The following is a 13,139-nucleotide window of genomic DNA, read 5'->3' on the forward strand; positions in this document are numbered from 1 at the left end:
GGTCTACTGGTGCCACTGGGCTTCCCAGCGATAGCCAACGTACATGTGTACAAGGCCACTAGGATAATTTTCTAGTGATATGTTGACTGCCTTGAGTTGTTTATTTATATCCTGTTCTTATTTTTACAAGCAAAAATTGGTGCGACATGACAGGCATGACTTGTATATCAGTCTTTAAGCTCCTGTCATGTTTTATTCTTACTGTTCTTACGAGGACAATGAAAGCAGGCATAAGGGGGCTGTTAATATAAATGAGAAAATTGACATACGCAGCAAAACCAGCTGAGATAATACTGATCACCCAGTCACTTGTTGTCTGAAGCTACTTCAGTCAAATTGTCTTCCTTGTAGCAAGTTTGTGATTAGCAGCAGCAGCTCAGGGGAAGGATATAGGAAGCGATTTATAAAGCCTCACAGAGCGCTTAGGGGGCAGAGTAAGCAATCTGGCATTCTGATGAGGCTAAACCAGGGGTGGGCAACCTTAAACACTCAAAAGAGCCACAAAGGTCCTAACCGGAAGCCCCATTCAATTCTGGAGCCAATCAGAAGTCTAGTTCCCCCACCATAGAGTCTCCTCCTAGTGTGGTGTCCTTTTTCCTCTACCTGTCCTAACCGAAAGCCCTATCAATTATGGAGCCAACTGGTGACAGGGAGCTGCAGCAGAGGGGTGAAAGAGCCACATGCGGCTCCAGAGCTGCGGGTTGCTGACCCCTGGGCTAAACTATAACTCTCGGCCTGGTTTACAATTGTTCATGCTTTGTAGATATGTTCAAAGTTGTAATTCAGCATACCATTGGAGGGCTACTGCTTTTATCTGTCTTCAGGCAGGTAATACCGCAGGTTTAGCTGAGACTATTTCTCTTTTGCAGGAGAACTCTATTTTGATGCAGCTGCTGCCAAAAAATACAAGCAGGGAGCTGATCCCACCTATTAATTTGAGGGGAGGTGCATCAGTTTGGGAATAAGCAACTGAGATCAAGAATAGGTGGATATTTTAAGAACTGTGTCAACACATGTTGTTATAAGCTTTGGCTAAGCCACCCTCTCTTTTGGGGTTTAGAAACAGGCCTTTCAGATAGGTGAGGAAATTAACACCTCTTCCTTTAGAAATTAATCACCAAGAATGTGTTGGTTTTTAGAAAAAAAATCTGTTCAAAAATTGTTGAGGTTTAACATGAGCTTTTGACTCATTAATTATCTCTGTTGGGGCAATCTCTGAAATGTATATAAGGCAGTATTCAGGGGAGGCCTAGAAAAGAAAATTTGGCACTAATTTCATATGGATTATGCAATGAGAGCAAGCAGTAATGGGCACTTCCAGACAAGACTGTTCCTAACCTTTAGAAAGGAGTTTGAAGCCCATCTGCAGGGGTCCTCACTGCTTGAATTTCACTTGTTTGCACTTCACCTCCACAAGCACTAAAAACATGATAAGTCAATCAAAGTTCATGCGCAATAGAAGTTTGGAAAAAATGCTACCCTATCTATTTTCTGCTCCCCGTGGTGGTGGTGGGGAGAGAGAGAGAGAGAGAGAGAGAGAGAGAGAGAGAGAGAGAGAGAGAGAGAGAGAGAGAGAGAGAGTGTCGGGAGGCAGAGAATAGATGGGGGCAGGGCCAGTCAGAGGTCGTATTTATCGGTTCTCCAAACTACTCAAAATTTCCGCTACCGGTTCTCCAGAACTGGTCAGAACCTGCTGAATACCACCTCTGCCCCCAGTTCATATCTGCCTTAGAAACAAGTAGAGCTCCTGCCATTCATTTCTTAATCCCTGAAGTAAAAGCTTTACCTCTTTAATGTTTGTTGTTTTAAAGTTGAGGCAATGTGCCAGTTTAAGAGAAAAATAACTTTAACTGCAAACAGTTCCCTTCTTCTGTCTTATTAGTAATGCAGTTTCCAACAGGGCCTCTTAACTGTGTTTACTCCCTGGAAAAAGCCATCCTGCAATGATTATTTAATCCCAATCCTGAACAACCAGCCCTGCTGGCTTGTCCCTCTGATCTGGCTGATAAAACTTTTCTGAGCTATCGATTAGCTTTTTACAGATAAATATCTCTTGGTCACGTTTGTGGTTCTGCAATGCAAGTCTGGCTTTTAAGGAAGGTACTATGCAGGTTGTGTTGTTTTTTTTTTTAACTGGATCAGAAATGAGAGACAGTGCAATCTGATGCCCTGGCTGGTACCTCCCACAAATGCTTAGAATTTTTTAACACGGATTAATAGGAATTAAACATAGAGGGAGAAAAAATTGTTTAATTATATCAATGCAGTTTTCATTCAGAAGGAATGAAATCAAGTATCTTGTCTTGGTCTGTTCATCTCTTTGTCCTGGCCCAGTTCCACCACCCCCTTTTTTTTTTTCTTTTTTTTTTTGTTGAGGATGGGTGCAGAATGCCAGCCAAAGACCAAGGATGGCTCCTAGCCCTAAAATTAGCCAAGGGCCCCAAACGGAAAAATTCTACCTAGCTGCAAGGTTCCTACATTAGGAGCATATCATGATGATAGATCGTTAAGCCTGAAGGTAGACCAGTATCTTTGGTAACAATCAGGCAAGTGGAAGAGTGGGTGGACAGGCAGGCTTTGCTGGCTGGCTTGTGGTAGAGAGGACATGTGGTACAGCAGAAAGAGCTGAGCTCCCTGGTATAACACAATTTCAGTCAGAGAGGAAGACATCCGATTTGAGGATCCACTCTGCATGGACGGTGTGTTCCTATAGTTTGATCACTAGGTGGCGCTCAGTGGCGCTGGCAGAGCTTGTGTCAAAGAGACAAAAACTGTGTCAACTGTATGCATGTAAGAATGGGTGGAACTTCTATCAAATCACCAAAATGCTACTTTCACACCCACATATACAAATAGTCCTCAAGTTACGATCACAATTTATGTTGGTAAGTGAAACATTTATGAAGTGAGTTTTGCCCAATTTTATGACTTTTCTTGCCCCAGTTGTTCCGTGATTCATTGCATTTAAGGTAGTAACGTGTTAAATGAATCTAACTTCCCCATTGACTTTGCTCGTCAGAAGGTGACATAAGCTGATCACATGACCCCAGGGCACTCCAACTGTCATAAATATGAGGCAGTTGCCTCTGAATCAGGGGTGTGAAACTGGCGACCTGCGGGCTGGAGGTGTCATGCGCAGGCCACGCCCACCCTAGCTCCATGAAGGGAAAAAAACATCGCGATGCATCATGTGATGGCAAAGTGACACCGCAAGTTTGACATCCCATGCTCTGAATTTTGATCATGTGACGCTGCAGTGGCCGCAAGTGTGAAAAACGGTCATAAGTCCCTTTTTTCAGTGCCATTGTAGCTTTGAATGGTCACTAAATGAACTGTTGTAAATTGAGAACTATCTGTATATACTTCTGTTAGGATTGGATATAACTCTATTTGGAAGATTTGAACATTTCTATTTCATTCTTTAAAAAAAAAGATGCTTCCCAATTAATACTGGGTCCTATCGGTCGCTGGAATACAGTTGCCACAATTACTAACTGGTGCCGAACGGAGGTCAGGGATGATGGGCCTTTTAATCCAGCGTCTGGGAATCCAAGCCCAAGAAGCCTGGCATTCCCAGATGAATTGGTTGCTTGGACAGCAACCAGCTGCTGGAGGAGAGGAGACACACAGATGCTACAACCAACCAGAGACGGGGCTTCCACTAGAATGAAACAATGTGCTGGAAATCACCTACTCTGAAGGGCTTAAGATAGCTCAGGCCAGAAAATGGCCATTTTGAACTGAAGCTGGAAAATACAGGCATGGGGTGCATTTGCAGTGGGGGGAGGAGGAAGAGGAGGGGATCCATTCAAAACAGCTGTGGTGGCACAGTGGTTAGAATGCAGTATTGCAGGCTAATTCTGCCAACTGCCAGCAATTTCATTCTCACCAGCTCAAGGTTGACTCAGCCTTCCATCCTTCCAAGGTCGGTAAAATGAGGGCCCAGATTGTTGGGGGACAATGTGCTGACTATGTAAACCTCTGAGCGAGGGATTTAAAGCACTGTGAAGTAGTATATAAGTCTAAGTACTATTGCTATTTCTGCACTGAGGAAGTGAGGAGTGGCCTGTACTGGTGATGGGCCAAGCAGAAACCCAATTTATTGTAACCATCAACTTTGTATAATTTCAGTAATTGGGCTGAAATACAGGAGGAAGAGAAGGAAAAGGAGGAGGAAGAAATTTGCTTTGATCTCTTGGGGTGGGATAAAATGATTTGCAAATGAAAATAGCACTTCATTTGAATTAAATTAAAACAATTTATGGCTTTACGAGAGAATTTGGATCTAATTAAGGTGACAGGGCTCCTCAATCAGGAACAGAGATGCTGGGAACCTTGCCTTTGGCATTCTGTTGTTATCTTCATAATAGTCCTCATAAACCACTCTGGAGTCAAAGGGGAATGTGGCACACAAATAAAGTTTTCCACCTTCCAAATTATTGTGGCTGGGTTAAAGTGCTAGCTGCCCAAAGGCCACAGTGCTGCTTTCAAGATTTAAGCTCTTCCACACCAACAAAAAAGGTAAACAGTAGTTTAGACAAATTTAGAGGACCAAGTTAGATAGCAAGTGTACTACAGTATTCTCTGATGATGATGTGTTTATCAGGATTGGATTGGATTTTTTTTTTTTTGACAGTAGACAAAAAGAGCACTTTTAGCATAGAAACAATTTCTATAGTAAAAAAAAAGACAGAAAAGGAAGGAAGGAAGGAAGGAAGGAAGGAAGGAAGGAAGGAAGGAAGGAAGGAAGGAAGGAAGGAAGGAAGGAAGGAAACAATATTAAAATGAAAGAAAAAACCCTACTGTGTGACACAATACAACAAGCGTTTCTCTAGTTATTTACAGTAGCAAAATAAAAAAATCTTATTATTCATGTTTGTACAAATTATTAGAGCACAGGATCTGATGCTTTTGTCAAAATAATTAAATACTTTAAATAATTAAAGCAGCATCACTCATTGTGCCTCAAGCTCTGTCCCTTTCATATGTATATGTGACATCATGGCATATTTACAAAAGGGATGGTGCTTGCAATAGGATGGTACAGAGCTGATTTCATCATTTCACTTCCATGACCTCCTTCCCCAAACATATACCTGCATGGCAGAGCCCATTTTTGTACCCTTTCCATGATGGGAAATCTTGCTGGAGTTACTGCTGTCTTAACCCTTTGCTAAGTCGTTTTGTGAGCCTTCTGTAAATCAATAGTTCTCTTAAGCCTCACGTACTGCATTTAGCCCAGGGCAAAACAGTTAAAGGGGGTGCCTTGAACAAGACTGTCTGAAACATGGATTTATTTGCCACTAAGCTGAGAAGTTTAGTTATGAAGGTTCATCATGCTGATCTTCATGATATGAACCCTCAGGAAAAGATATCAGGAGGCCTTAGCCTGAATTTGAGACGTTTTTCCCCTCTCTTTCCAGGTCCATATAAACATACTTTGTGGAATATTCGGGGATTGCTTAGCAAATCCCTAGATAATACAACTCTAAATATTCATTTAAGCTATATAGATTATTTTACTAATAGTAACTGCAGGTAGCCCCTCACTTACAAACATTTGCTTAGTGACCGTTTGATGCAGGGGTGGGTTCTACTTACCTTTACTACCGGTTTGCAACGGGGCTATGCACATGCACGCGCTCTTCTGCGCATGCGCAGAAGCATTTTGATGACGTTGGGGTCGATGGGCGGAGCCTCCCGCTGGTTTTACTACTGGTTCTATAGAACCAGTGCGAACCGGGGGCAACCCACCACTGGTTTGATGTTACAATGGCACTGAAAAAAGTGACTTATGACTGATTTTCACACTTAGGACTGTTGCAGCATTCCCATGGCTTTATGTTCAAAATCTGGGCACTTAACAACTGGCATGTATTTAGGACAGTACCGTCCCTAAATCATGTGATCACCATTTGTCACCTTCCCATCTGGCTTCCGACAAGCAAAATCAATGAGGGAAGCCAGGTTTGCTTAACAGCCACATGATTCACATAACAATTAGAGTGATTCACTTAACAACTGTGGCAAAAAAGGTCATAAAATGGGACAAAACTCATCTAACAACTTCCTTATTTATTTAACAACATAACTTTTGGACTCAATTGTGATAGTAAACTGTGGATTATCTTTAACCACAGATATTTCACAGAATCTGAGTAAATAAATCCTATTTATCTGCCTGCATTACAAATGCTTAGAGGGACATTTTCACCAATTGTTATAATATTGTGCTTATTGCAATTATTTGTTTATCCAGAGGTTTTACCATGTTGCTGCATTATTTCTATGAACGTAATAAAGATCTTTGACAAACATTATACAGTAGTAGCCAAAATTGTGGAAACCTTTTGAGAAAAGTGTATTTTCTGAAACTAGCTAATAACACCACTTTTTTTTGGAGTAGTACCATAAAATTATATGTCAATGGAAAGATAATTTAATCAAGAATGTAATGCAATAACTTTTAAGAAAGGATTTGCTATTAGAATAGCAGTTACAGTATACAGAAGAAAAGTGAAACTTGTAGAAAAAATGAGATATACGAAAATTGTCACCATAGAAAAAATGAGATATACAAAAATTATCACGTCAGTTAATACTTAGTTGGGTAACCTTTAGCATGAATTATGGCCTTACGTCTTCCCATGGAGTGAACCAAGTCTTTTAGTTCTGCAGCTGTTATAATGTAAAACCAAGATTGAATGATTGCTTCTATTAACTGGGTTTTATTGCTGGGTCACTTCTGACTAACAAGTTTCTTTAGTCGGCTCCATAGATTTTCAGTTGGGTTAAGGACTGAGCTCTTCCCATGCCATTCCAGTAGTGAAATATGATTATCTTGAAACTCCAATAAAAAGTGGTGTTATTAGTCATCAAACCTCAAAAATACACTTTTCCCAAAAGGTTTCCACAATTTTGGCCACTACTGTAAACAAGACCAAAATGTCATCTGCATATAATAATAATTTATGTTCAATTTTGCTCACATGCATTCCCTGAATTTGTTGTTTTAAGCATACCAAAGATTCCAAGACCAAATTAAATATCAAAGGACATGGTTCACATCACTTCTTGATTACTTTGGAGATAATTCCATTGATTATTATTCATGAGGAATAAATTAGAATAACAACAATCTATTCAAGAAATAAATGCTACAGGAAAATTATTTCTGTTCACATCTTGTACCGAAAACTCACTTTGTACCATATCAAAAAAAAAAATTCCCCACATCCAGTAATGCCAAACAGTTCTATAATTTTCATCAATATAAAAAACTAATAGTCATCCAAAAAAAATCTAATGTTATCAAATATTTGACATTCTGTCATAAAGCAGGATTTGCCCAATGAATTATTGATAGTAATACCTTCTACAATCTGTATTTCAAAATGTGTGTAAATTTATGACCAGTGTAACATCTAATTGGACAGTCCTTTCTTCTGCTCTTGAATTTATACAAGATTTGCCGAAGTAAATTACTGATGTATTTGATTGCAATTAGTTTTATTTTGCTTTTTCAACAGAGTAACAAGGAAGAAGCTTTGTTGTGGAATAGTATTCTTTTGCATACATACACTTTTTCATTTCTTAAATTCATTTCTCAAAAGTTTAGCACTTTTGGCCAGAGCATTTTTTTTGTTGTTAGTTGCGAAGTCGTGTCCAACCCATCGCAACTCCATGGACAACATTCCTCCAGGCCTTCCTGTCCTCTACCATCCTCTGGAGTCCATTTAAACTCATGCCTACTGCTTCAGTGATTCCATCCGGCCACCTCATTCTCTGTTGTCCCGTTCTTCTTTTGCCCTCAATCTTTCCCAGCATTAGGCTCTTCTCCAGTGAGTCCTTCCTTCTCATTAGGTGGCCAAAATATTTGAGTTTCATCTTAAAAAAAAAAAGATGAATCAAAAATTGGAATTAAGATCACTGGGGGAAATATCAACAACCTCAGATATGCAGATGATATCACTCTAATGGCAGAAAGTGAAGAGGAACTAAAGAGTCTCTTGATATGGGTGAAGAAGCTTGAAACTCAACATTAAGAAAACTAAGATCATGACATCCAACCCTCTCAATTCCTGGCAAATAGATGGGGAAGAAATGGAGGTAGTGGCAGATTTTAATTTCCTGGGCTCCAAGATCACTGCCGATGGGGACTACAGCCAAGAAATTAAAAGATGCTTGCTCCTGGAGAGGAAAGCTATGGCAAATCTAGACAGCACTCTAAAAAGCAGAGACATCACCCTGCCAACAAAAGTGCATATAGTCAAGGCTATGGTTTTCCCAGTTGCAATGTATGGCTGTGAAAGTTGGACCGTAAGAAAGGCTGAACGCCAAAGAATTGAGGCCTTTGAACTATGGTGCTGGAGAAGACTCCTGAGCAAACTCACTAAGTGGTTGACAGTGCTAGTGATGTGTAAACAGGATGGGATGAGAAGATGCAAATCCATATTGACAGAAAATTAGACTTGATGATGTCCATTGATGAAATAACAAAAGGCAATGGTTCCAACAAAAATAAATTCTGTCTCATTAACATATGGGGAAAAAAACAATGAAAAGATTGAAAACAAAGCCAAAATCACCCAAGGGAGCTGGTGGCGGAAGATGATTCAACAATCAAAATTATATTGACAATTCAAATTGAACTGGGATTAGTTTTCCCCTCCCTACTTTTTCCTCACAGTACCTAGATGACCTATTTCTGAGGGAGCCTGTTTTCTAGGCATCTGCATAAAAGATTCAATATGTATAAGTCCTTAGAGAATACTCCGTTGCATATTCATCATTGTTTTCCAGACAACGCCACAGTGATGCAATGGGAAGGGCCAGTCCTACCATTGTTGGAGGAAAATGGCAGGAGTGAAGGGATATCCTGGAATGTCTCTTCTGCCCAGGATGGGAGGATCAAATAAACACAAAGAGAATCAACTGCATCCTAGGAAGCAAATGTTTCACGTCTGGGACAGCAGCAGAAAAAGCAATAACAATCCAGAGGTGAGGTTCCTAGTCTTGTACATTAGAGATTTGTCACCCGTATCTTATTAACCTCTAAATATGTTCTTAGTGTGGCTATGTAGAAGTGATTCCTAAGGCTGTCACCCAATGTCATATGTGAGTCAACATAATAATATCAATGCTTGAAGCAGCAATTGCTGTCTATGTTCTATCCTAATTCAGCCCTGCGAGATAGACCAAATTTGGAAACCAAAGATACATAAGCTGAATGATAATGATCATTCAAAGATAAGGTTAGAGTAACACAATCTTGTAAGTTTGAATGTGCTCCACCCCTCTCCCTCACTTTATCTTCATGAAAACTAGGGACAGCTGTGTCTGAGATATATATACCAAGATATTATGAAGCCCTAGTTCAGTGAAATCACAATTCACTATTTCTGGGCTTTTTTTCCTTTCTGGCAGCCAGCAGACCCTTTGCTGCCCATTGGGAGCAAAGGGTCTGCTGGCTGCCAGAAAGGGGAAAAAAAGCCCAGAAACTAGTGAATTGTGATTTCACTGAACTAGGGCTGCATAATATTTTGGTTTACGTAGGTAGAACCTGGCTAAAGAGAAACATAAAACCTATGAAAAAGAAAGAAAAACAAATGTATATATATTCCTAATGATGGCTTATCATTGTTAACCGCATTTTGATTAAACTTCTTGAAACAATTGCTTGAATGATCAGATGCAGGTTTCAGCTCAGAAAGGTATGAAAATAAAAAGAGTTACAGTGGTTCCTGTATTCATCGTTAATTGATTCCGGGAGGCACGACAACTACCAAAAACAATGCGTACCAAACAATTTTTTCCTATAAAGAATATGGTAAGCAACTGACATCAACAAGTTCTAGCTTATGGTCGAGTACCAAACAAACGATGAGTACCAGGACAAAATTTTCACGGCAAAATGCATCGACTACCAAGCTTGACAAGTTTCAAAGCAGTCAGGTATCAAGTTACCACTGTAATTGGATTGAGATAGGCAGCTCTAGAAATTGAATAAATAAATAAATAAATAAATAAATAAATAAATAAATAAATAAATAAATAAATAAAAATACTTTGGGAATAAATATGTTTAGAAATGTAAAGATGGGGGCAAGGGGATGGGGGAAGAGAGATATTACATTCATTTATTCACTCCTTCCATTGATCAACCACTCAGTCACAAATTTCTGAGCAATGTACATAAAAAAAAAAAAAGAAAAACCAGTAATAATAAGTACAGGTAGTCCTCGATTTATGACCATGATTGACTCCAAAATTTATGTTGTTAAGTGAGAATTTGTTAAGTGAGTTTTGCCCCACTTTACAACATTTTTGTCACAGTTGTTAAGTGAATCACTGCAGTTGATATGTTAGTAACCCGGTTGTTAAATGAATCTGGCTTCCTGATTGTCTTTGCTTGTCAGAAGGTCGCAAAAAGTTATCACGTGACTCTGGGACGCTGCAACCGTCATAAGTATGAACCAGTGGCCAAGTGTCTGAATTTTAATCATATGACAGTGGGGATGCTGCAAAGGTCGTAAGTGTGAAAAACGGTCCTAAGTCACTTTTTTCAGTGCTATTGTCTCTTTGAACGGTCACTAAATGAACTGTTGTAAGTCGAGGACTACCTGTATTGAAATTGTTTGGGTTTGTAAAAAAATGCACATATAAAAAATAGAAAGGAAAAGAGATATAGGTGAATATATTCTGAAATGATATAGACCAGCAAACCACTTTTATAATCTTGCCAAGAAGACATCAGGAACTTATCAAAGCCAGAAGTTATTACTTGATCTGGAGGCACCCACAGACTATAAGACCACTGGTAATAGCAGATGTGACAGTTGAGCTATCTTAGCATAGGATACAGCGGTGAAATCTACTTACCTTCACTACCGGTTCGGGTGCGCTCCCACGCGGGAGCACCTCTTCTGCACATGCGCGGAACCTTCTGCACATGCGCAAATGGTTAAAAAAACAGGACGTAATGATGTTCCGGCGGGTAGGTGGAGCCTCTCACCGCCGGTGCTACCGGTTCAGTGAGCCAGATAGAAGCAGGGGGATTTCACCGCTGATAGGAAACTTCTTCTTCTGGCTTGATTTTAAGCCCTCAGTGAGATCTGAGGTAGCAGCTGATCCTAGGTAGCAATATTTTTTAAGCATCATTTCTGAGAACAATCTGGCTGAATAATTCATTTCAGTGGAGCTTAGATAGGAAAATGTTCTTTGCGAGTGGGTTGCATTTGGATTAGTGAACATTCTATAAATTTTTTTTCCAAAGTAGGTTGTGCAATAGTTTATGTTTCTATTTCAGAATTCATTTTCATGTTCTTTTTTATTTTTTTCCTCCCTGAAATCCTCTTTTATGCATTTAGTTTATTAAAGATTCATAAAAGCTAGTAAATTAAAATTTAATGAGTGAATGTTAACACAAGCAAAAGCCCTGGTGGGCAGCACATCAAATTTCATCCACACCTGATGCTAAAAAAGAACATTCACACTAATGCAATTCTGTTTCATGCCTGTCGTTCCTTTGGGCATTTGTCTTAGTTTGAATGAAATTTGAAAAAGGAGGATTCACTTGATTCAATTCTCCATTCATCCTACAGTATTCTAGTGAGACAGTTTTCCTGAAAGTGAGAACAATTAATCAGTGGAACGACTTGCCTCCAGAAGTTGTGGGTGCTCTAACACTGGAGGTTTTTAAGAAGACATTGGACAATCATTTGTCTGAAATGGTCTAGATCAGGGCTGTCAAACTCCCGGCTCGCAGGCCAGATGCGTCACATGCTGGCTATGACCAAGCCTGGTTTAGCGAAGGGGGGGAAAGTCGCGATACATCACATGATGCCACCATGACGACGTGAGTTTGACACCCCTGGTCTAGATCCTCCTGCTTTAATAGGGGGTTGGATTTGAAGATCTCCAAAACTCTTCCAATACCACTCTATAAAGCCTTAGTAAGGCTTAGTAAGGCACCTAGAATACTGTATCCAGTTTTGGTCACCACACTATAAAAAAGATGTTGAGACTCAAGAAAGAATGCAGAGAAGAGCAACCAAGATGATTGGGGGACTGGAGGCTAAAACATATGATGAACAGTTGCAGGAACTGGGCATGGCTAGTCTAGTGAAGAGAAGAGAAGGACCAGGGGAGACATGATGGCAGTGTTCCAGTATTTGAGGGGTTGCCACAGAGAGGAAGGGGTCAAGCTATTTTCCAAGGTACCTGAAGGCCAAACAATGAATGGGTGGAAATTGAACAAGGAGAGATTCAACCTGGAAATAAGAAATTTTCTGGCAGTGAGAGCAATCAATCAATGGAACAGCTTGCCTTCAGAAGTTGTGGGAGCTTCATCACTGGAAGCTTTCAAGAAGAGACTGGACTGCCATCTGTCAGAACTGGTATAGGGTCTGTTTGGGCAGGGGGTTGGACTAGATTTAATTTAATTTCCAATTTATTTAGATGACCTACAAGGTCCCTTCCACCTCTGTTAATCTGTATCTTCCAATTCTGATATTCTGTTATTTTATTCTGTTATTCTGAGATGTTCATGAAACTTATCAAAATTTTGAACGTCTTTTAAAAATTCTTCAAACATTCTAAGATCTTTGACCCAAAATGAAAAATTATGGCTGAATTTCATTATTGGGAAAATCTAAGAACAACCTAACGATAAGAAGGATTTTTTGAGAAAATTGGTCACAATCTTGCTGAAACGTCTGTGGCCATCCTTAGAATAATTTCACCTGAGAAGGAATTTTAGCTTTTGCTCTGCAAGCTGCTTCAAGAAAATATTTGGCTCTAATTCCAGTTTTTATTTTAAAAAAACAAAACAACCTCTAAGACATGGACTTTAAACATTTTCTATAACTGCAGGAATTAGATGCCAAAAAATTCTCCAATATACATTTTAGCCATACTTTTTGTGAAATCAGGTATCAAAAATTATCATATTTGTTATTGTAATTGACATTGGTTCAGTGCCATATTGTTCCATTTCGTCATGTATTTTTCCATTATTCAGGTTCCCCTTCAAATGGCCAGAAGACAACATGAATTTTTCACATTATGTGCAACTTGGTGGCAAATGTATTAAAGGGTACTTTTGATCTATTCAGTGCCTCAAGTCTGTGAACAAAAAT

This window comes from Pituophis catenifer, unplaced genomic scaffold (genome assembly GCF_029215685.1).
Source record: "Pituophis catenifer annectens isolate HBS135680 unplaced genomic scaffold, rPitCat1.0.hap2 SCAF_2, whole genome shotgun sequence".
In the NCBI taxonomy this organism is placed as follows: Eukaryota; Metazoa; Chordata; class Lepidosauria; order Squamata; family Colubridae; genus Pituophis; species Pituophis catenifer.